This window comes from Parasteatoda tepidariorum, chromosome 9, assembly GCF_043381705.1.
Source record: "Parasteatoda tepidariorum isolate YZ-2023 chromosome 9, CAS_Ptep_4.0, whole genome shotgun sequence".
NCBI lineage: Eukaryota > Metazoa > Arthropoda > Arachnida > Araneae > Theridiidae > Parasteatoda > Parasteatoda tepidariorum.
Window position 1 is genome coordinate 77,848,172 of NC_092212.1, and position 24,784 is coordinate 77,872,955.

Genomic DNA, 24,784 nt, shown 5'->3' on the forward strand with positions numbered 1-24,784 from the left:
ATATAATGCAATAAAATAAAAATCATTGCTCCTGCACCCCAGAGCCCAAGGTCAAGAAAACTGAGATGGGCACAGTCGGCCTTGGCCCTCTTAATGGGCTGTCGCGCCACCGAGTTAGTTAGTTTTATATATATATATATATAAACAACATCAAAAGTAAAAAGTTTGCCTTATATTGACGCATGACTCATTTTCATTAAAGTATTCTGTATTTCATCTGAAGTACTACTAACTTCTGACAGCGTAAAAAACTGACAACTGGAGTTGAGGAGTTAAAGATGTCAGTTCATGTACCGTTTTCATACCTTGTCATAATCTTGAATAATATGTCTCGCGAAACAATCACGATTTCTGCCGCTTTAGTCACGGAAGTTCCCCAAAGTCATCTGTGGTCAATAATTATACCGTTTTTAGAGGTCACTGAGATTTTTCAGACTTATCACGTCACAACACTTCTCATGTAATAAGCCTTCGTATAGCATTTATTGATTCTCACTTGAGGATGCTAACATGCCCGGCTAAACAGGGGGGTTTAAGTACCCCACAAATCGAAAATCATTGACAAAAGTCATTTTTCTAGTTAAATGAGAGTGAGTATATATTCATTAACAAAGTCTTTCGAAGCTCTTTCGCAATTAACAATTTAATTTCGAGAATTGTCAAAAATTATTTTTCTGGTAAAATGAGAGAGCACCCACTAACATTGTCTTTCGCGATTGACAAAATAATTTTACTAACTGTCAAAAATCATTTTTCTTTTTAGTAAAGTGAGAGCATGCTCATTTTATATTTTATTTCATAACCGTCATTGAACAGCCGACCCAATTTTTGGGTTTGCGACTGCTAATGTTCAACTACGTAGTTTCGTAATTTTGAACCCAATCCAGAAGACAAGGGAACTCCTGGATCGAGAATTGGGAGAAATTTGTCTTCGTGGAGGGACTTTTTGTTGGAACTAACTCGCATTTGCGTGACATGGAGAGGAAGACCATGAGAACTTCCTACGGTTAGCCTGACAGCTAGGGGACTGTAACCCATGATCCGCCAACCACTGAGGATATTTCACGTCTGCACTGTGGTCAGTGCAAGCCGGATGCGGAATTCGTATCGACCAGCCATAGCCGGGATTCGAACTCGGTTCATCTCATCGAAAGTCGAACGCTCAATCCTCAGAAAAATATACTCATTAACAGTGTCTTTCGAAGCTCTTTCGCAATAAAGAAACTAATTTTCCTAATAAAATACGAGTATATATATATATATATATATATATATCGATTATATTCGTACTAAAATTTAAAATCCAAAAAGAGTAGTTGATATTCAAAAATTTACCAATAACTGAATTTGCAAATTAAAGACATTTCAATTACGAATAACTGTTTTTCTTATATCTAAATAACTATCCAAACAAGCGCTAATTTGAAAAATTGTTTGAAAGTGAGCCGTGTTTGAACGATTTCACCTTTAACGCTGAAAAAGACACCGTTGTTTTTCGTGCTGTATTTCATTATCATAAATTATTAAAATGTTAAATACAATATATCACACTTATTTTGATCTAAATTAATGCACAATAATGAGAAATATGTTTAATAAAACTTCTGCTTTAAAGGATTAAATGTATACGTTACTACTAATCCGCATATCTGCTGATTAACTAGAGTGATCCGTTTAAGTGCGGAATCAAGGTTTTTCCGCAATTTACCTAGATAATGTGCCCATTAACGTTCTACGTATGGTTAAAGTTTAAAAATCTGTTTCTCTCATTTTTTTCAACTTTTTTACTGATTGTTTGATTATATTGACTTTATTCTTTAGATCAAGTCAATACAAAGGAAAATAATTTCCTAAATAAGATAATTTCTTTAATTGCAATAATATTTTAAACCATTCGATTCCATGTAATAAATTTTTCGAGTGATTAGTAATTTAACTTTATTACTAATGTGTTGATTGTTTGATTGCACTAACTCAATTTATTAGATAGTAAAAATCAATAAAAATGACTTTATGATAATTTAAGCGTACAGGCACATCATTGTTGTTCCATCAACGATGTTATTTTCATTTTAACGAGTGCCTAGTAATGAAATGTTCAGATTGCGTCTTATAGGTTATATGAAGAATGAACGAATTATCCTAACACTTTAACGGATATCATCCTAAAACTTAAACGGATATCACACTGACACTTAAACGAATCACCCTAACAGTTTAACGGATATCATCCTAAAACTTAAACGGATATCACACTGACACTTAAACGAATCACCCTAACAGTTTAAACGGATATCATCCTAAAACTTAAACGGATATCACACTGACACTTAAACGAATCACCCTAACAGTTTAACGGATATCATCCTAAAACTTAAACGGATATCACACTGACACTTAAACGAATCACCCTAACACTTTGACAAATCATCCTAAAATTTAAACGGATCACCCTAAAACTTAAGCGGATCACCCTACACTTTAACGAATCACCCTAAAACTTAACTGATCACCCTAAAACTTAACTGATCACCCTAAAACTTAACTGATCATCCTAAAACTTAAGCTGATCACCCTAAAGCTTTAACGAATCATCCTAGCTAATTCGCACATTAGCTAGAGTAGAATAACTGATTTCTACAGTTTTGCTGTAACCCAGTGCTTCCCAAAGTGTGGTACGCGTACCCCCAAGGGTACGGGAACAGTTTAACGGGGGTACGCTTTCTTATGTGAAATATCTTGCAGCAGACGAAAGTTTCAAAAAATTTTAAAACAAAGCTAGCCATGAAAATTTATGATGACGTATTTTTCTATTGGCTATTTTTTGTAGAGTTAACAGTTAATAATTAGTGGTGTCAACAGCCAGTTGCGATTTTTAACTTTTGTGCAATTTTTTATAGTAAAAAATACATTAATTTTTTTATTAGTGGTGCACAGCGTTACGAAAAATTTAGAAAGGGTACACAAAAGTCTTANTATTTCAAACTTGTTAACGTATTTTATGGGGGATATTGATAATTCAAAGCCACCTAACGTTTAGAGACAGTAGTAAAATCCTTTTCCCTTTTTGTTTGCATTTCAAACGAAAAACTCTGACAAAATTAACGGATTTTATCAATAGCAATTCAACTTATGAACGCGTGCGGTAATGTGCGTTTAAAATTACTTTTGTAATAAATGCAGCAATAATTTTATACATAAATTTAGCTTTTTTTAGTTGAAAATGTGTGTAGCATGATAATGTAACACTGTTGCTCTATTCTTGTTTCAAATGCAGATTTCTTTTATGGTTAAGATTTATAAAATAAATAGTAGATACTAGTTCACAAGATAAATTCGTATCAATTTCTATTTTAATTATATCTGGTGTTTATGAATTTAAAACCTGTTTTGTATTGTTTAAGTATTTTAAAAGGTGATTTTCTATTTATCGAATTTTTCATATAACGAACATATTATCGGGATTTAGTGACTTTGTTAAAAAGAGGTCTGACTGTATAGATATAAATTTGAAAATATTGAAATTTGAAGCTGTAATTTGGTAATGTATGTAACATTTTAGCGAATCACCCTAACACTTTGACAAATCATCCTAAAATTTAAACGGATCACCCTAACATTTTAGAGAATCACCCTAACACTTTAACGAATCACCCTAAAACTTTAACGAATTATCCTAGCTAATCCGCACATTAGCTAGAGTAAAATAACTGATTTCTACAGTTTTGCTATAACCCAGTGTTTCCCAAAGTGTACCCCGAAGGTTACGGGAACAGTTTGGCGGGGGTACGCGTTCTTATGTGAAATATCTTGTAACAGACGAAAGTTTCAAAAAATTTTAAAACAAAGCTAGCCATGAAAATTTATGATGACGTATTTTTCTATTGGCTATTTTTTGTAGAGTTAACAGTTAATAATTAGTGGTGCCAACAGCCAGTTGTGATTTTTAACTTTTGTGCAATTTTTTATAGTAAAAAATACATTAATTTTTTTATTAGTGGTGCACAGCGTTATGAAAAATTTAGAAAGGGTACACAAAAGTCTTAAGTTTGGGAAACACTGCTGTAACCTATAGCAACAAATGATCGAATTCAGAGATGCCAACTTGCTCCGGACAGCAAATATATATTTTAAAGTGGTAGTTGTGATTCTTGGTTTAATAAATTCAATTTAGTAGATTTTTATCCACCTCTATTTCTAAATAATTCCTAAGCTTTTATAATTCACCACTTTATAGTAATTATTTCACTCTATACCTTTTAAAAAGCAAGCAAAAATAGTCACATATTTGCAAAATTTGCTGCGCAGTTATTTACTGTTTTTTTTTTNTTTTTTTTTTTTTTTTTTTTTTTTTTTTTTTTTTTTTTTTTTTTTATGATTTTGGCGTGTCCGGAGAAGCCTCCCTGCGAATTAATAAATCCTGATCTAAAGGATATCCAAGGCTGTTCTAGCCCAGAAATGTAAACAAATAGTGGGCGTATTTTTGAACCCGGATTCAACTACCCTAGCCCTAACTTCCCTAGGAGTTAAGCCTCTTCCTTTTCGGGGTTACGCCCTGGCCCTGTAGAGTTAGTAAATAATGTTTGTATATATAAATCTTGAATCAAAACAGATTATAAACAACCAACCGATTATAAATTATAAATATCGATTTAAAATCTTTATAGTTTTAATAAAATCCGATGATGTTCGAGAATAAAAGGTATTCAAGTATTATATAGATATTTCCTCATACGGTGAAATTTAAAATAATAATAATATTTAAAAAAAACTATGATGTTCGAGAATAAAAAGTATTCAAACATATACTTTCTTATACGGCTCACAAAATGAAAAAAAGATGTTTGAGAACAACAAGTATTCAAGTAAAATCGAGCATATATTCCCTTACATGACGCACAGTTTAAAAATAATATTATTGATAATAACAATAATAATAATAAAAAAAGGTGATGTTCGAAAATAAGAAGTATTCAAATATAATGAAGCATATATTTTCTCACAAAAGAAATTTGTTGAGAGCAAAAAGTATTCAATTATAATGAAGCATATATTTCCTTACACGGCGTTCAATTTTAAAGTAATATTAGTATTATTATTAATAATCATAATAAAAATTATATTCGTGAATACAAAATATTCAAGTATAATGAAGCATATATTTCCTCCACGCAGCTTTAAAATAATAATAAGAATAAAGATGATGTGCGAGAATAAAAAGTATTCAAGTATAGTGAAGTATATATTTCCTAATAGGCGTACTAATTAAAAATATTAAGAAAAAGAAAAAAACGATGAGGCTCGAGAATAAGAATTATTCAAGTGTAATGAAGCATATATTTTCTCATAATAAAAAAGTTTGCGAAAAAAAGTATTCAAGTATAATGAAGCATATATTTCCTTACACGGCGTTCAATTTTAAAGTAATATCATTATTATCATTAATAAATAATAATAAAGATGATATTCGAGAATACAAAATATTCAAGTATAATGAAGCATATATATACGGCTCACAATTTTAAAATAATATTAATAATAATAATAATAATTAATAATAATAATAATAATTAATAATAATAATAAAGTTGATGTTGGAGAATAAAAAGTATTTAAGTATAATTAAGCATATATTTTCTTATACGGCTCACAAAAAAAAATGATGTTTGAGAAAAAAAAAGTATTCAAGTATAATGAAGCATATATTCCCTTACCCGACTCACAATTTTAAAATAATAACAATAATAATAAAAAAGATGATATACGACAATAAAAAGTATTCAAGTATAATGAAGTATATATTTCCTAATAGGCGTACAAATTTAAAAAGCGAAAAAAAAAAACGATGATGTTTGAGAATAAAAAGTATTCGACTTAGTGAAGCATTTATTTCCTTATACAGCACACAATTTCAAAATAATAATAAAACCGTAACATTAAAAGTGCACTCCAAAGTTCCAAAGAGTTGAAAACAAAATTTAAAGTTTACTATGTCTACAAATACGAATTAATCCTTCAGACATTTTGGCAATAGAATTTAAATGTCGACATCAATAAAATGGTGTAAGATATGATTTGGAATTCGAGGTTTGGCAAAAAGAATATCCTCACAGAAAACTGGCAACGCCTTTTAGCTTTACAATTTGCCCTTTTTTATCCTCTAATGAAGGACGAGCTAAGCCCCCCATTAACCCTTTAAAAAAATGCCCAACCCTCTAAATAACATTTCGTTATTTATCATGGCAGAAAACAAATGAACTCTTTATATTTGGCGTGCAAAAAAACAAGCCAACAATGGTTTGAAAAATTTCCCCCATTAATAACCTGCATTGAAATAATCTCTTCCACATTAAATCTTTTTTCGGATTTTGCAACATTGTTAACTGATATAGATAAACCGAAACCATCCAGTTTTTATAAGTTAATTAATGATTCTAATTTGTTTTTTCCATTATATAAATACACGAGGTACTGAAACGTTTTAGGAATTAGATTTTAATAAAAACGTCTAGGGGAAAGAAGAAAAAAAAAGAATTATAATTGGTTCTGGGTCAGAACGAATTGACTCAATCATTTTTAAAAGAAGTTATCTGATGCGCAAAGGAAAAGTAAATGAATTGGCAGTAAGAAGAACTTTCAAAATGACCGTTTCAATTACTTCTCAGTACGCATTTGAATTTTTAGTAACAAATGATATTTGTATGTTTTGTTTGTGTTTTTCAGAAAAAAACAAAAATTATTAACATTTTTCAAATCCTTATTTCCGACAGTAAAATGCGTTCAAAAATTGCTTATGAACCTTTCAAAAAAAATTTCGTTTTACTACCACTTTAGCTTTAAAAAATAATTCCGAAGATCTGAGAGTTTATTTAAATGAACAATTTTTTTAGTAGTTAGTGTTCAGAAATTAACTGCAATTTTTAAAATTTTCAGATTTTTTTACTACTAGCTAAAATTTTGCTTCGTACGAAGTGTTTCATTAATTATGATTTTTGAGTAATGGCTATTTCAATAATAATTAGCTCAGAACGACTAAGGTCAGAACGAATTGACTCAATCATTTTTAAAAGAAGTTATCTGATAGTGCAAAGGAAAAGTAAATGAATTGGCAGTAAGAAGAACTTTCAAAATGACCGTTTCAATTACTTCTCAGTACGCATTTGAATTTTTAGTAACAAATGATATTTGTATGTTTTGTTTGTGTTTTTCAGAAAAAAACAAAAATTATTAACATTTTTCAAATCCTTATTTCCGACAGTAAAATGCGTTCAAAAATTGCTTATGAACCTTTCAAAAAAAATTTCGTTTTACTACCACTTTAGCTTTAAAAAATAATTCCGAAGATCTGAGAGTTTATTTAAATGAAAAATTTTTTTAGTAATTAGTGTTCTGACATTAACTGCAATTTTTAAAATTTTCAGAATTTTTTACTACTAGCTAAAATTTTGCTTCGTACGGAGTGTTTCATTAATTATGATTTTTGAATAATGGTTATTTTAATAATAATCAGCTCAGAATGAATAAGGTCAGAACGAATTGACTCAATCATTTTTAAAAGACTCAATCATTTTAAGTTATTTGATGCGCATAGGAAAGGAAAATGAATTGGCAGTAAGAAAAACTCTCAAAACGACCGTTTCAATTACTTCTCAGTACATATTTGAATTTTTAGTTCCAAGTTAAATTTGTATATTTTGTTTGTTTGATTTGATTTGTTCGTTTACGTCGCACTAGAGCTGCACAATGGGCTATTGGCAACGGTCTGGGATACATCCCTGAGGTCGATCCGAAGACATGCCATCACAATTTTGATCCTCCGCAGAGGGGATGGCACCCCTGCTTCGTAGCCCGACTACCTGCACGTGAAGTCGAGCACTTTACGGTAGAACAGTTTAACCCGTTTTGTCCCGAATTTATATATTGAAATGATGCAAAAAGTGGTTTTATAGAAAAAGTGGTAATAATATATTATTGAAATTAATTGGTTTTTCTACTGTTAGGGCATTCAAATAGTCTTTGATAGATCAAAAAGTATTTTCTCCTTATAATTCTAGATCTAATCAGAAATAACTAAATCATTCTGGTATCTGAGAATCTTTTAATTCACCCAGATAAATAAAAATGCTGAAAAAAGTTTCCCACCACAATGAATGTCTTTGAAAAAAGGAACTGTCCTAAATATATGACGTTGGGCGTTAACCGGTTAACGAGGACCAATACCGCACACCCTCGGTCCCTACGCAGACTGATCCAAGTGGTCACCCACCCGCACACTGACCGCAGCCAGTGATACTTGACTTCTGTGATCTACTGGCAACCGTGTTTTAACGATCAGTTCACTGCGGGACATATTTTGTTTGTATTTTTAAGTAAAAACAAAGATTATTAACGTTTTTCAGATAATTCCCAATGCATTTATAAATAACCAAAAAAATTTTTAGCAGTTAGTGTTTTGAAATTAACTGCAGTTTTTAAAATTTTCCAGATTTTTTGCTACTATTCCCAATGCAAAAAATTTTGTTTCATGCGGAGTGTTTCATAATTTATGAATAATAATGATTTCAATAATAATAAGTAATAAGCTATTTGAATAATAATAATGATTTTCGAATTAATGTCATATTATTACTTTAGGGTTATATATGGAGAAAACTTCTAGCAATTCCACTAAAAATTTTTCTTTTATTATGCTTTAAAATCTTATTAAAGATGATCTTCATTGTTTTTAGAAAGAGTTTTCGTTATTAGAAAGCGTGTTTCTATCCATAGTACCTGAAAAATATGCGGGATGCTCTGTAATAATCGCTCAATACTTATTTTTAGAATCCGTGTCAAAAATAATATGAAAAATTGCGTACAGAAAAATCGAAATTTACGCGAAGAAAAAGTAAAAAGGCAATCAGAATCTAAAAAAATCACTAGTAAGGAAATCAGGACTGAAAAAAATCGAAAACCTTTTCGATCACCTAAAAAAAACAGAGAGGAGTTGAAAGTCGTTTATTAGAAATACCCCAAGATCTAACCTGACAATTGTGTATCTATGTTTTCAAATACACCTTCCTCGCTAGTGATTGGTTTGATTTGGATTGCGGTTTTTTTTTTTTGCTTTTTTTTTTCCTTGATTCAATTTTAATTTGTGATTACTGATTTATGCATACTTTGGTGATGATAAAAAGTGTTTTTTAACACGTAAGAGGTGATTCCCATGTTCCATTAACTGGGCTCATTAAAATTAGCAAAAATTGAGAATTTTGCAATGATTTTGTTAATTTTCAACTAAGTGAAAAAAATCATGCCAAATTGGAGATTTCTTAAAAATAGGTTTACTGATTCTTTAAAAATTTAAGTTATTTATCCGTTCTAAAGCCCATAAATTTATTTACTGTAAGATAGTATGTATTAATACAATTAAATTAAAATTATTAAATTATAGCTTAAAATTATAATTATAACTTTGTTTAAAATTATATCTTTGCCTCTAGTGCAAGTTAAAAAANAGCGCTTTTAAAAACGGAAACTGAAATAACCAGAGAGAGCATTCTCACCAAGTGTGATCTGCTGATGACAACCTAAATATGGAAATGAATGGGGGAAAACTGGATCCTACCACGTGATTTTCCGGCCAATAAAAATGCGCCGACAGCAACGGAAAACGGTGTCCATTGTTGATTGAAAATTTTCCGAAGAGAAATCTTTAAATCTTTCCTAATCTATTATTCTAAGAAATTCCTGTCATAGAAAAAGTGATATATTAAACAAAAAATGAGCCTTATAAAAAATTTTTAGCAAGGAATGTCCAACACAAATAATATATGATCGCTCTGTAATGAATTTGTAATTGGCATTCCTTATTTAAAAAAATTGATGTTTTAAAGTGTCCAACACAAATAGTATATGATCACTCTGTGATGAATTTGTAATTGGCATTCCTTATTTAAAAAATTCGATGTTTTTAAGCAAGTGTCCAACACAAATAGTATATGATCACTCTGTGATGAATTTGTAATTGGCATTCCTTATTTAAAAAATTTGATGTTTTTAAGAAATGCTTATCGTAATTTTATTTTAAAAGTTTTTAAAACAAATACATTATGATCCCACTATCTATATATATATTTCTCTTACACGGCGAAAAAAAAAGTCTCATTACAACTCCCCGAATGGCAAGGCTAGAAAATCGACCAATGAATGCCGCTAAAAACGTCACACGCCAAATCTAGCTGAGGTGGCTCAACATATAGCGCTTTTAAAAACGGAAACTGAAATAACCAGAGAGTTCTTCCACCATTCTTACCAAATGTGATCTCTTCCGAATTTCACCCTAGCAGCTGCGGCAATCTCATACTATTAAGCTAGGCAGAAGTGAGTAGTCTTTGGCGATAGATCTCCATTTTAGTATTTTGTCGAAAACGTTTTTTTTTTCACGAATTTATATATTACGAATTTATTGGACGATTTTTGATTTATATCACGAATTTATTTGCTTTATTATTGTTATTAGTTATTCATTGAAAAATGAGTCTCAGTCGTGCTGTTTTATTTGAATTCAAATTTATTTTAATGACTTAGTATTTACTAAAAAGATGTAATTTCTTTTTAAAAAAAAAGTTGTTATATGGATTTGAATGATTGTTTTGAATTCTTAGAATTTTGTGCATTTGCAATGTACCTAAGTTAGTAGCGAGCGAAGCGAGCTAGGTTTGCGAAGCAAACCATATAAGATTCCGTAACAATTTTCGGGGGTTGGCGAGCGTCAGCGAGCAGGGGGCGCAGTCCGCTATTGTATAAATTGCTTATCTTTCCTCATTAAAATAATTATGTTTCCAAAAAAAAAGTCACCTTAAATTTTTTTTAATAAGGAATATCCTACTTAAATACGGTATTTACCACTCACTCTGTATAATATTTGAGCAGATTATTCCTTATTAAAATTTGTGTTTTGTTTCTGAATAAGATATGCACACCACAACTCTTTTTAATAAGGAATGACGAACATAAATACGGTAGTAATCACTCTGTATTGCATTTTTGTTGAACTTTCCTAATTAAAAAAAGATTATGTCTATGAATAAGAAATGCTCACCATAAACTTTATTAATGCGAAATGTCCAACTCAAATGCATTATAATCACTCCTCTTTTTTTTTTTTTCTTGTATTTATGTTGGACATTATTAATTCAAAATTTATGTGAGATGGATATTTTGTTCAGAAAACAACAATAAAGAGTGCATGTCTAATATTTATTAAAAAGATGCTTAGTTGTGCATAACCATTTCTTAAAAAAATTTATGATGTCTTTTTTTTAAAAAAAAATGGGTTCCTGTTAAAAATTCCGTCATCCATTTTAACCGAAACCAAATTTGGAAGCCTTCGTTGCGAATAAAGTTTTTACAAACAAACTGTGCCACTCTTAATTAAAAAAAAAAAAAAAACATTAACTTCATTATTTTTTAAAATTATAATTTTGTTTTAAGTTCCATTAACGTATGCAATGGGGACAATTTGGCGGAATTTGAGCCAACTTTCCTGGTCGACAGAATTTTACACAATACCTAAAAATATTTTAATGCATTTTCCTTATTAAAAAATTGTTGCGATGTTTATTCTTATTAAAAAAATTTTTGCTATGTGCATTCCTTATTGAAAAATAATGAATATAACGGGTAAAAATGGTGTGACACTTCTATAAAAAAATGATATGATGGTGGCAAATTTACGCGTTGTTTCATGTTCGTTTTTGATTTTGCTCATTTCGCGTGGTTTATTTGATCTTTTCCCGATCATGAAATTTTATGGTCGAAATCTTATCTCTGTCAAAACTCTCAACTGTTTAAAATCAATTTGAAGAATGTCTGCAATTCATTTCTACTCGGCAATTTTTAAATAAGCGGATACTTCATTTTTCTTTCACCTGTCTTCTTCCAACTTCTTTTTTGACCTTTGACTCAGCAATTTAGAAAAAGATAGGTCCAAAAGAGGCGTAAAAGGGATTTGGTTTTTACGAGGGGAAAAAAAAAGTAGATAATTGTAACCGAAGAATTCGCCAACTATTCAAAATGTCGCCAATATGTCTTATAGACATTTGTTAAATAAAAAATTTTTGATATAAGGTTAAATTCAACAACTTTGAACAATTTCTTCGACCTTCTTGTTCTTCTGTAACATGTATATCTATTCTTGTCAGTATAGATATATATGTTATTCATTTTCGCGAGTGTAAAATTTAATATCGATAAAATAATCATATTTGAAAATATGGGACATGCGAGATTTTGAATGCGCAAGATGTACGTGTTTTGTTTTCCTTAACAAAATAGTTTATTTGCAAATGCAAAATACTTTTGCCTTGCTGAAATATTTCGTAAACACAAGAAAAAAATTTATTGTCGGACAAAAAACAATTAACAAGCATCTATGGTAACATCGGTATAGATAAAACCGAAATTAATTAGTATCCATCATGCTTTTTGAGCACAGGTTTTTTTTTTGGGGGGGGGGCACAATTTAAAACAGAGTGTTATAAAAAATTTTTAATCTAGTATTTGCAGGTGGCGAATATGTCACTTTCCGCATTGGTGTAAAAAATGTTATTATGAAAAAGTGATAGGACAGTTGCGCGAAAAACTAAGAAGATATTTTTTTTATCTAAACTATGAAGAATTTTTTTGAAATAGAACTTAGGTTATTTTGGAACGAAATAATGACTGATATAATTAATATACACTGGTTATCGTAAATTAAGGAAAAATCACAAANAACTTAGGTTATTTTGGAACGAAATAATGACTGATATAATTAATATATTATGAAGACAAATTCCTTGTTCCTTAAAAATAAATTCTAATTACGTTACAAAAATTCATCTTCTCGAAAAAGAAAAAAAAGAAGAAAAAAAAAACCGAAATGGATGATTTGCAGCACTGCGATTCGTATTTAAGAACAAGAGACATTTCATGATATATTCTGCTTAACTTCTTTCTTGATATTTTAACTAGCGCTAAACATCATTCAAATTCTAAATGGATGATTTGTAGCTCTGCAATTCGTATTTAAAAACAAGAAACATTCCATGATACATTCTGTTTAACTTCTTTTTTGATATTTTAACCAGCGCTACACATCATTCTAAATGGATGATTTGTAGGTCTGCAATTCGTATTTAAGAACAAGAGACATTTCATGATACATTCTGTTTAACTTCTTTCTTGATATTTTAACCAGCGCTACACATCATTCAAAATGGATGATTTGTAGCGCTGCGATTCGTATTTAAGAACAAGAAACATTTCATGATATATTCTGTTTAACTTCTTTCTTGATATTTTAACCAGCGCTACACATCATTCAAAATGGATGATTTGTAGCGTTGCGATTCGTATTTAAGAGCAAGAAACACTTCATGGTATATACTGTTTAACTTCTTTCTCGGTATTTCAAAGTTAGAGAAAAATGAATTCAGAAAGTAAACCAAAGAGTTCAAATACCGAAAAAATGTTTTGACAACATCAAAATGCAAACAAAATATTGCAGGATTACTTCCCTATTGCGCAATCCTGCCATAAAATTTTTTGCATTTTGATATTTTGAAAAAAAATCAGCAGTTGAAAGTTCCTGGTTAACCCTAAATCTACCTACATTCACATTTTTCTAAACTTTAAATTAGTAACATAAGTGGAAGGGAATTCGCCATGAAGACCCTCCTAAGATAGTATCTAAAATAGCGGCGTATAAGGTGAATGAAAACGAAGTAAACCGATCACGTAAACACACAGAACAAAAAGATATCGGCGGAAATTCCTAATTGTAGCACTTTTCCCCTTATCTTTGTACAAATTACCTAACAGTCAAGAGTCATTACAGACATGACTTATTTTCGATAAGGAATCGGTAACTGTAAGCATAGTTACAATACGCATGCTCCAACAGAATTTTTTCACGCTCTGAAGCATATATTCACTAATCCGGAAAATTCTGTTACTTTGAGTGATTCCTGATCAAGAGATTACCAAAAACTGCTACAATAATGTTAAATAATGTAGTAATTGTGGCCATAATTTGACGTATGCACCATGTTGTGATCTATGGCAGTAAATTTGCAAGAGGGAAAGGACCTGCATGCACGTGTACCAACCAAGGAAAATCTTCAGATTTTGATTAGAGATCCTTATTTATTGACAGAATATTAAAAATGAATTCATTGTTTACCCACTAGCACGCACTTTTATAACAACAGGAACTTTTTTCAATATGCTGACCGGATGTGTAGTGGTCCAACACCTCCTAGAATAAGGAAGGCCTCAGCACGGATCAAATTAGTAGTCCGATGTGACGAAGTTAACTGCGCAGTGGTTGAAAATACGAAATATGTCATTACGTTTGGACTACTAAAGGATATTTATGGTAACCCGTGCAGAGGCCTACTCTTTTCTAGGAGGTGTTGAGTGGTCGGGGAGCTGATCTCCATCAGAAATGTTCTGGGTTCGAATCGGACAAGGAATGGATATTCTGTAATTTTTTGTACTATCTGTCCTTACTGTGGGAACAAAACTGGGTCACTTAATACAGTCCACCCCTGAAAGAGTGGCTAACAAATCTGTCCTACTAATACAGGAATGACGAATCGAGTGTGCATTGAAAAAAAAAAAAAATAGTGCGCGGAAGAAGTGAAACTTCGTAATGTGGAAATGAAAATAGGAAGGGGTAGAAATTGATTTTTAGTGAAATCATATTGTTTCTTTAAGACAAACTTTATTAACATTGCTTACAATTCACAATTGATCGCATCTTTTAATTATCATTTTCGAGTGGAGAAATATCCAAATCTATAACATTTACAATGGGATTATGATAACTAAAGTAAGATACGAAATGTTTGAGTTCTATTTTTTCAATATTTCTTGCAAAAACTGCATCAATGGTAGTTCCCCTTTTGGTTGTTGGATCATTCTTATCATTTATCATTTCCAATCCAAATTTGTCTTTAAGGAAGGTTAATAATGTTTCAGCTTCAGGTAACGAGAAATTCACATTAAAATCTCCTGCAAGGATCACAGGCCGCTAGTTGCCATGGTAGCGTTAAACGTTTAACGCAACCTTGTTGGAAGTCGCATCAGAAGTTTCACTTCAAAAAAACTTTTTTCACTATAAACTTCTTGAAAGTTGGCAGTTAAGTAGTTGCCAACTGCTCCGCTTTCCGTAAAAAGTAGTAAAGAGTTAAAGACTAAAGCAGACAAATTTTCATTCAGCTTTGCAAACATTTTAAAAACTTCATCGGGACGTAACTGAAACAGTGTAGCATTTCATATATGTTTGAATTATTTGCCACTAGTGGTAAAGCAAAATAAGTTTAAATCAAATTAATTAAATCAAGAATCATGCATTGAAGTATAAAATTTACTAACATTAGAAATAATTTTCAGGTAAAGAGGAGCAAGTTGGCATCACCGAGCTTGTACGGTTCGGTCTTTTGGAAAGATTTTGCAAAATGGTAGTATAATAATACTTAACTTTTATTACTGAGAATTTTTAGGTATTAACTTCTTCAATCCTGATATATTTTGACCAAGCACGGCCTGCAAATCGTTTTACAGTAGTCGCAGCTAAATTTTGAAAAATATGCATACTTTGCAATGCATACTATTCATGTATGCTGAAAATATTTTTATTTTGTTTATTGAAGTGTACAAACTTCAAAACTGATTTTATATTGGAAGTTATGCAGTTTTGAAAAAGTTCGTCGCAATTCTTTAATTTTTTCTAAATTGCTGTTACAGTTTATTTGGTAAGATTCACGTACCTTTGGTCTGAAGAGGTTAAGAATTTTGTTAAAATAAAGCAACTTTATCTACATTTTCAAGTATAACCGGCCAGGTGGCCGAGTGGTTAACGTGCCGAAATTGGTGGTTGTTGACTACCACCTGTGAATGTTGACAATCACAGTCGCTTTGGTAAATGTCGTAAACATATATACTAAGTTTAGTTAAGTGCCATTGCCCGGCAGGCCCTACATCAATTTTCCTAAGGTTCAGTGCCACTGCCCGGTATACTTTTTTCCTATGCCATACATCAATGTTTTTTAAAGGTCAAGTGCCACTGCCCAGTATGCATTTAGCTGGTACTCCAAATGTTTCTTCTAATCTATCCTCAGCAGATATTAAAATATCCAATAAATGTAATAATATCAACGAATAAATTAAAATCAAATCGAATATATTAAATATTTCGGACCTTCACCAAAGCGACTAAGTGATTGTTGACATTCACCGGTGAAAGTCGACATTCTCTTGATTTCTGTCGTTCACTGATACATTCTTACCACAAAGAAAAGGTTTCTCAACGACCACACAGTTGGTACATTTGTAGAATATAATTATGTATAAAAAATACTTATGATGATTTTTGACCATGCAATTGCGATGCTTTAACACTGAAGTGGTAGCTAAAAAAAAAATATCCATTTTGTTTTTAACTTAAGCAGACCACTATATTTTCTGTTTAGCACTCTATTATTATTCAATGAAATGTAAAGAATTGAATATAAATTTCTCCTAATCAATTGAATGTCAAATTAATAAAATTGGTAAATAAACTTGGCCATGTGACTCTCCTCTTCTATTCTTATGTGACAATGTCCTCTTTCGTGTGGCTATGTGATTTCAATGTGAAAATATCTTCATTCACGTTGTCGTTGACATGCCGTCCTTGTCAAGGGAAGTGCTAACCTTCTCTCCTTTCATGTAACACAATTCACGTTGACAATGTGACTTCAATGTGATAATGTCATTTTTTTTCTATAATTTAAGTTTTAAATTACAAATGTAGTTGAAAGAAAATTGGGCATGAAGGTTTACTTCCACGGTATAACATCTTACTAAACGGACGCGGTGAGTAATTTTGCTGGAAAAAAAAATTTTTTTTTAGGCCCTTCTACACCTACAGACTATATTTCTTGTACAAAGCAAAGTTTATGAGTTTTTCAGGGAAACTATGTCAATTGATGTATGAATGAATAGACGTATAACTGAAATTTAAAGAAATTAATCGAAAAAACGAGGCCGGGATAGCCTGGTCGGTAGGGCGCTGGGCCCATGTCCGAGAGTTCGAGGGTTCGGACCCTGCCGGCAGAAGATTTGACTGACGCACGTTAAATCTGTCGAGTGGCAAAGTTCTCCATGTTCCTATAACAAATCAATACATCTGGGGGTACTGGATTGGAGATCGATCGTTCTTTGATTCAGATCAAAATTACGATCTGTGACTGAATGAATGGATGTATGAATCGGTCCGCCCTATTAACGGGTGTGACGTATGGTGTGGCAAAAGTCGAATTCTTGGCCATAGCATGGCACCACTGGAAAACAAGAACAATCGCACCGCTCTGCCTAAACAGGCATACGTCAACAACACCAACAATCGAAAAAACATTATAATTTTAATTACGTAATAGCATAGTTAACTTGGTACTTAATATGGTGGAAAGCAACAGACGTAATGGCATATCCAGAAATATTTTTGGTTTGAACAAGTTGATGAATTTATCAAGAAATTGAATATTGATTGGTATATTTCCAATTGCCCATCTATTATTCCAGAGTGATACGGGCAAGCAATTATATAATAAACATCATAAACTGCACAAATGAAGAATCAAATATGAATAATTAAAATTATACATAATTTTTTTTTTAAATTATGGAATCATATGTAGCTCCAAAGTAAAAAAAAAAGATTCATTTTTGTGTACATATAAATTAATAAATTTAGAAAATGGCCCTGAGGGAGCGACTGCAGGGCTAAGCTACACCAGATACCTCCGAAATTAAAAATGCATGTCAAAGAAATTAAAAATGCATGTCATGAGTACGTTAAAATAGTTTTTGACTTTCCGAATTCTATTCTAATGTGTTAGGCAGATGTAGAGGGAATCTCTAAAAATAGATTATAGTTTGCACTCATATCAAGGTTGTGGTATAAAAAGATTACAGAATATATTAATGATTTTTATTTATTGAAAAGGTATTAAATAAAGAAATAATTTTGTTTTTAAATGTTTAAAATATGTTATGCATATTTCAGCATGACATGGTAGTTAAAACTGTTAATAAAATACACATAGAAAAAAAACTGAAAAAAAGTCATATTTATTATTTACATCTTGAACTCATACATGCAGACAATTATTTCCATGCAGATGAAAATTAAGTAAAAAAAAAAAAAATTCTTAAGCGAGAAAGATTTCTTTTTAGACACTTATTTCGAGTTTCTCGAATCCAAGGCAATTATTACTATGTACTTCGAGAAAAAAAAGATGCACAAACACAAAAAGAAAACAATTTTTAATTTTAGTTTGTTCGAAATGCCAAATCTGAAAATTTTTAACAAAATACATGACACACTAATCGGCATTAATCCAATTGTGCTTAGCTACTTTTTAAAAAGACAGTTTCTTTTTATAATACTAATATAACAATACTATATAATTTTACAATAAAAGACAGTTCCTTTTTATATTAATATAACAATACAATACAATTTTACAATGATTTTATAAGTAGCTAAAAAANTTTTTAAAAAGACAGTTTCTTTTTATAATACTTATATAACAATACTATATAATTTTACAATAAAAGACAGTTCCTTTTTATATTAATATAACAATACTATAATACAATAATATAACAATACAATACAATTTTACAATAATTTTATAATGATAGAATAAGTATAAGTGTAGGTAGAATAAATATTTCATATTTAGATTTTATATTGAAAAATTAGACAAAAAAGTACAATTTTGTACTTGTTTCTATTTACGCTTTTGACAAGTCTCTCTAGACAAGTGAATTATTGTTTCCATCGTAGTTTTTTACGCTTAACCATCGACTCAATGAAACTAATTGTTCTGGAGTTCGATGGAATTTTTTTCTTCTTTTTTTTGAGCATAAAAAGTACTATTTTTGAATCGTACTTTGGATGAATAAAACCCTTTATTACTTCCAAATAAATAATTGACTTGTAATTTGTTTCACTCAATGTAGCTCAGAAAATACTGAAGGAAAGATATTTAACCTGCATAGATAGTAACTATAGATAGCAGTGTCAGTTGCATAAATAATCAGTTACAGCGAGAATTTATAATGACAGATAAAATCATCGTTTAAGCAGGATTATCGTCGATCAATTACAAATACTTAATGTTAACCCATGTTGAACTAGCGTGACATATGCGTCACGCAAATTGCGAGAATTCTAAGAGAAGTTTTCTTATCTGAAAGAAAAAACTTTTTTCACACCAAGCAAATGTTTTTTATTTTTATTTTTTAAAAATCAAGTAGTAGCTAGCAAGAGAAAATATTCATTTAAAAAAAAATGGGCTTTCTTTTAATAAGAGTTTTTTTCGGTCACTGCATATAAAAAAATTCAGGCATTATTGAGTTTTAAAATAGCAGGGAAATTACTAAAAAATTAAATCAACATATTTATCTCTTTTTCTTCATTTTGAATATTGATAATTAATAGACTACGGGGCCGGGATAGCCTGGTCGGTAGGGCACTGGGCCCATGTCCAAGAGGTAGTGGGTTCGATCCTCGCCGGCCGAAGACTCCCCGTGTAGTAAATGATGACTGATGTACGTTAAATCTGTTGAGTCTCAAAGTCCTCCATGTTCCCATAACAAATCATACCTCTGGGGGTACTGATCCAGGAGTTTCCTTGTCTTCTAGATTGGTTCAAAATTACAGGGCTACGGAGTTGAACATCAGTAGTCGTAAACCCAATATTGGGTCGCCTGTTCAACGACGGTTATAAAATAAAATAAAATTAATAGACTGCTGGCACAGGATATGGAACGTTCGCCTTCCAATGAGGTGAACCGGGTTCGAATCCCAGTCGAAACGAATTCCGCATCCGGCTTGCACCGACCACAGTGCTGACGTAAAATATCCTCAGTGGGAAACGGATTATGGGTTAGAGTCTCCTTGCAGTCAAACTAACAGTGGGAGGTTTTCGTGGCTTTCTTCTCCATGTTACGCAAATGAAAGTTAGTTCCATCAAAAAGTCCTCCTCGAAGGCAAATTTCTCCCAATACTTAATCCAAGAGCTCCCTTGTCTCCTGGATTGGGCTCAAAATTACAAGGCTACGGAGTTGAACATTAGCAGTCGTGAATTCAAAAAATTGGGTCGGCTGTTCAACGACGGTTATAAAAAAAAAATAAAAAGACTGCTTTTGCTTATGGATTGTAAACTGAATTACGTATCTATGTACATTATGAAAGTCAGAAATGTCAACGGAAGGAATGTTTGATGGACGACTTTCCAAATCTTAAAAAGTTATTGTAAAAGAAAAAAAAGGGGGGGGGGAATGAAAGGCAATAATTTTTGATGTCATGGATAACAGTTAATGTTAATTGTAAATTATCAAAACGGAAAACAAGGGAGCCTGATAGTCAACAAAAGGCGCATTATTATGAAATGCAAGGCAGGATTTCTAAAAATAGAACTTTCCTATGTTGAGAAGATAACTTAGCCAGTGGACACCCACACATTACCTTATGGAAATAAGGTGTAAAAAGTAAGTTTTTTGATTTTCTGTATTGTTGCCAAATATGAATATAAATGTCATCCAATAAAAACTTTTTCATACAATGTTTCTCATTTTAACGGCAGAAAAACGTATTTTTCAAGAAGCGGAAGTTGCCTTTTTTAGTTGCCGAAGGGGTGAGTAGTCGATAAGGTAGCATAACTGTTAACTATTGCACATTTCGCTTAAAATTTTATTTTTATATTTAAAGTGGTATTATGCTTTCTATTTGTTTTTTGAATTTTTTAAATTTAATTTAAAAGGATTTCGTTCACTACTACATAAAAATAAATTTATATTTATATAAGTGCGCGATAATTATATGATGCTGTTTCTAAGCGGGACAGCTGACTGACATGCCATCGTCAGAAAATCATCACGTACTGAAAATTTATAAAAATATAATCTACCAATTTATGTTCAACAAACTAAGCCACCATATCGCTGGTTCAAAGTTAAAACGACACTTCTGCACTCACTTCTCATGTTATTTGAATGAGAAGTGAGTGCAGAAGTGTCGTTTTAACTTTGAACCAGCGATATATTTATGCAACGCTTATGAGACCTATCAGAAAGAGAACAGACATTAAATCTTTGACAAAAGAAAAGAAAAAAACTTTTTCGAAAACATATTTGGCCCTATTAAAGAAAAATATACAGGAGAATTTTGTTTAACCATTAAATATAACGAGAGTACAAACCTAATATTACCCGCTTTATTAAATCTTATCGTATCAGCTGGCTTACACATATTAATTAGAAAATCTATTGAAAAAGTGACAATTGCAAATGTGATAGGTATCAGGAAAAAGCAATTGAGGCAAATCTCAAGGCATTAAAAATCAATTCATTGAGGACCGTGTCACATGTCCGGATCCGTTGTCGAGCGAACTTTGGCCTGCAGCAGGCTGTAGTACAATCGAAAAAGAAGATACATTTAAAATATATTTGATATTAAGCGTCTTTATTTTTATAAGCAATGTCAAACTATTCTGGTTTTGAGATTTTTTTAATATACAATAAAAGGTGTTAAAATGCTCAATTATTTGATTTGAACTTCATAGTTTATTTTAGTTTTATATAATTTGACGATAGTTAGCCGATTGTTAACAAGGTCGTAATCTCATCTCTTCCCGAAAAGTCCTGATCATTTCACTTCTCACCTCTAGAAAGGTATGTTTGATTGCGAATCTTGGGCACTTTCAAGTTAGAAACCTTGTTTTACTATATAAAAATATCTATGGGAAAACTTATCCTTATTGTTCTGCGTGTTGCGTTACTTTCAAAAAAATTAAGGTTCATCAGTGTGCAAACACATACAGAACAAGTCTTATTAGAGTCAAAATTTACGAACATTAACAAGAAGAATTAAAATTATATATTATTTTCGGATATAATATTAGTTAAATAGGTTACTAAGTATTAGAGGATTTTTTTCCGCTCAAATATTACGTAAGCCCTTAAAGGGGGAGGGGTTTTGTGATTTGCTTATTTTTGTTGACAAGGGGATAGGAAGGATATGCTTAAGCAATGCTTACATAAAACAATAAATCTGTAAAATAAACGTAACAAAAAATTTGAGAAAAAAAATTGCATTCAAAAAGTTTAAAATGCGGAACGAAAATTACTTCTGCATAAATAAAACGTTGAAAAAAACCATCTTTAATAAGCTTCGAACTTTGTTATATGTGATGTTACATTTTATGGTTTAATTGAATTTTGTAATTCTTGAAATTAAATTGCTATTAAAGTTACATATTAATTAAATAAAAACTTTAAAGTTTAAAGAAATAATTATATAACCATTTTAAGTGAGAAATGAACTTTTACGTACTGTTAACATGTATCAATAAAGAATTAACGTGTTTTATATACTATTGAATTAAAATTACATTTTTGTAGTGGTAGATACACTATACATATATCTTATATTTACTTTCGATTAGTCAAACTATTCGAATAAATTTTATATGATAAGTATTTTATAAGGTGAACATTTATTAATCGTTTAATTACTAAATATAGTCATTGAATTTCTCAGAAATCTAAATAATAGCATGTCTTTAATGCTATTGTTTATTAAAAATTATTTATGCACTGATATCGATAGTTTGTGCGCTTCTTTCAAACTATATTGTGCATGCTTTGAGGGAACAATGTTTGTATTTTTGAAATAGAGATATTATCAAAAATGAAAGTTTATGAATATTTTTTTAATATTTTCTACAGTTAAACTTAACACTGAAAATTGAAAAAAAAAAAAAGCAAAATGAAAAATCTTTAATTGTAGAATCAAAGAGATAAAAAAATGACACTGTTATTATTATTTTTTCTAAATTTTTTACTTAATTTGTTGCATTCTAGAGATACAATCATAACAAAAATGTTTTTTTTCTCTATTTTCTTTTTTTACACCTCATATGTATAAAAAAAAATCTTATTAAATTAAAAAAAGAAGCAAAACTAAAAATCGTGTAAAATTTAAAAAAATAAAAAAAAATAATTAATTTTTAAACATAGCATTTCGCTATTCTCACTTTACTTAATTTGTTACGTTTTAAAAATACGAATTATTATCAAAATAATAAATTATATATTTTTCTAAATTCCATCCTTAAAAAAGCAAAATGTGAAATCATACATGGTAGACTTAAATGAATAAAAAAATCTGTTCTAATAGTTGTGNTTTTTTGTTTTTGTTGTTAAGAACTTATCGTATCAGCTGGCTTACACATATTAATTAGAAAATCTATTGAAAAAGTGACAATTGCAAATGTGATAGGTATCAGGAAAAAGCAATTGAGGCAAATCTCAAGGCATTAAAAATCGATTGATTGAGGACCGTGTCGCCTGACCGAAACCGTTGCCGAGCCAACTTTGGCCTGCAGTAGGCTGTAGTACAATCGAAAAAGAAGAAGATGCACTTTAAATATATTTGATATTAAGTGTCTGTATTTTTATTAACAATGTCAAACTATTCTGGTTTTGAGATTTTTTTTAATATACAATAAAAGGTGTTAAGATGCTCACTTATTTTATTTGAACTTCATTGTTTATTTTAGTTTTATATAATTTGACGATATTTAACGCCGATTGTAAACAAGGTCGTAATCTCATCTCATCCCGAAACCTCTAGAAAGGTGTGTTTGATTGCGAATCTTGGGCACTTTCAAGTTAGAAACCCTGTTTTATTATATAAAAATGTGTATGGGAAAACTTAACCTGATTGTTCTGCGTGAAGTGTTTCTTTCAAACATTTAAAAATTAGATTAAAGCCAAATAAATTTTATAAAACGTATATCCTTTTTAATAATCATAATAAAAAAATTAAGGTTTCATCAGTGTGCAAACGCATAAAGAACAAGTCTTATTAGAGTCAAAATTTACGAACACTAACAAGAAGAATAAAAATTATATATTATTTTCGGATGTAATATCAGTTAAAAATAGGTTTCTAAGTACTATTAGCGGATTTTTTCCGTTCAAATATTAGGTAAGCCCTTAAAAAGGGGGGGGGGGTTGTGATTTGCTTATTTTTGTTGACAAGGGGGATTGGAAGAAAATGCTTACGCAATGTTTACGCTAAACAATAAATCCGCAAAATAAATGTAACAAAAAATTTGAGAAAAAAAAATTGCATTCAAAAAGTTTCAAATTTGGAACGAAAATTACTTTTGCATAAATAAAACGTTGAAAAGAACCATTTTTAATAAGCTTCGAACTTTGCTATATGTGATGTTACATTTTATGGTTTAATTGAATTTTGAAATTAAATTACTATTAAAGTTAAATTATAAATAAAAATTTTAAAAATCGAAGTCTTCTGATCTATCAACATTCATCTATGACGAATTACTTAACAGTCTGCCGTTTTAACATGTTTTATATACTAGTGAATTAAAATTAGATTTTTGTAGTGGTAGATACACATATATGTTTACTTTCGATTAGTCAAACTATTCGAATAAATTTTATATAAGTATTTCATAAGGTGAACATTTATTAATTGTTTAATTGCCAAATGTAGTCATTGAATTTCTCAGAAATCTAAATAATAGCACGTCTTTAATGCTTTTGTTTATTAAAAATTATTTAAGCACTGATATCGATAGTTTGTGCGCTACTTTCAAATTATATCGTACATGCTTTGAGGGAACGATGGTTGTATTTTTGAAATAGAGATATTATCAAAAGTGAAAGTTTA

The 24,784-nt window shown here is 30.5% G+C and overlaps 1 non-coding gene across 1 annotated transcript; it reads right to left on the bottom strand.

The window, feature by feature from the left end:
* Window positions 1–16,664: 16,664 nt before the first annotated feature.
* Window positions 16,665–16,744, bottom strand: LOC122269389 (U6atac minor spliceosomal RNA). The gene has a single exon (XR_006225157.1). It is a non-coding gene; the product is annotated as a U6atac minor spliceosomal RNA (small nuclear RNA).
* Between the last annotated feature and the right edge of the window lie 8,040 nt (window positions 16,745–24,784).